The sequence below is a fragment of the Helobdella robusta genome, assembly GCF_000326865.2.
Source record: "Helobdella robusta unplaced genomic scaffold HELROscaffold_92, whole genome shotgun sequence".
NCBI lineage: Eukaryota > Metazoa > Annelida > Clitellata > Rhynchobdellida > Glossiphoniidae > Helobdella > Helobdella robusta.
The window spans coordinates 32,605-34,698 of record NW_008705527.1 but is presented as its reverse complement, the minus strand read 5'-3'; positions in this window follow the sequence as shown (position 1 = coordinate 34,698).

The window sequence follows — 2,094 nt, the reverse complement described above, 5'->3', positions numbered from 1 at the left end:
GTATGTATGTATGTATGTAGGTATGTATGTATGTATGTATGTATGTATGTATGTATGTATGTATGTATGTATGTATGTATGTATGTATGTTAAAACCAAATCGTGATGAATGACACCAAACAGTCAAACATTTGATTAAAAGGGTTAACATTAATATTTTCCGACACACAAACACGCAGAAATCGCTGCAACAAACACGAGATGTGGTTTATTGCAAAAAAGAACTCTCTGTTGTCACCTGACCGAACACCAATCATTTTACACAATGTTTTATGTATGTGTGTATGTGTGTATGTATGTATATGGCATGTTGTAGTAAATTTTATAGTATTGTTATAATACTCGCTGTCGTAACCGATTTACGATGCGACGGGTTAAAATCTTCGATTGAATAAAATATTCCAAACAGTTATTAAACTTTATTTACAGAAGAAATCAACTATTATTAGTTATTAAACTTTATTTACAGAAGAAATCAACTAATCGTTTATTTCCAGTAAATTCGCACTAACGCAACAATTAACTTTTAAATCTTTCAAAATCTATCGCTATGACAACGTCAACAAACAAATCAAATATCGCTTTAAATAATTCACCGAATCGCTATTCACAAAATCACGAATTTCACTCATAACAAATATCTTGCGACGTGCGCTTTTATACTCTTCGCAAGCGTCGTTTCTAGATTCTTCCAGATGGTCCAATTCCAGCATACTCTAGAACGTTCCAGTCACTAGAACATTCTAGAATACGCTAGAATCTAGTGCGTTCGGTAGCACGGTTATAACAGTATGTTAGTTGATCTGTTAGTTAGTTCGATCAGTTGATTCGATTCAGCGGTTGATTAATTGATTGATTCAGCTTTTTATTAACGGGCTAATTTGTAGTACAGTATCAAACAGTATCATATCGAACAGGTTAGTATCATAAAATGAACCAAGATACTTTTATCACCAATTTTAGAAATCTCTCAACTTGATTCCATTGCGATATCGATGATGATAATGATCGTGACCTGACTGACTAAAATTCATTAAAGAAAATTTTATAAATAGGATGGGAAATCGTTGGAGGAAATGACGTCATGTAAACAGTAGCTATTTAACTGTGTGGTGGTGAGAGTTAGCCGTTATGAAGATTCTATTTGATACCAATCAAATAAACTTTACTAGAACATTATATATATTTATATTGTTATATTTAAGCATTCCAATTTTGCACAATGGGTGTTAAGGTGTGATCTCAAATTATTTTGAATTCTTTCAGAAGAATTTAAACTACGTATTTACATACGTAAAATTAATTACTGTTGGTTTTATAATGGATTTAAATATACAGTAAATATCAGAATGTTTTATACCAATTGGTTTCTTCTCGATCGATATTTTGCTACATTTGTTTGTTTAAAGATTTTTTAAAAAATTGACACTTTAAAAATTTTAATTTTCCGTCATCTTTCGTCATTGAATGATATCCAAGCAACTGCTCTATCTTTCTTTACCAGAAAAAGGACAATCATATCACTTATAGAGACAATGGATATCAAACCTCCGATGCAATATGTAGGACATACCTCAAAACTTCGAAAGCAATTATAAATGAAGACGAAGAAGAATAATAGGTGCATATAGAACATGAACATCCAATTACTAAAGCCATTTATAAAATTCCAACACGCTGGACGGCAAACTAGAATCCTACGGCTATATGCATTTATTATACATAACTTCAGTTGCCAGGTTGAATTCTTAAAAAACAAACACACACACACTCATATACACACACACATACATACATACAAACAAACATACACACACACATATATTGTTCTAAAATGTTGATTGAACAAAGGGGTAATAAATTTTAACTTTGAATTTTTTTGAATGTTTTTATATTTTTTATTAACTTTATTATTAAGTGGTTGAATATATGTGTGTGTGTGCGTGTGTGTGCGTGTGTGTGTGTGTGTATGTGTGTGTGTGTGTGTTTCCATTAATGTAGGTATATGGATATTTGTTTATTTTTCTAGCATTTTTAACTCTCTAGTTGAATTTTTTGTAATCACGCACTTTTGGAGTAAACATTCATCCATTC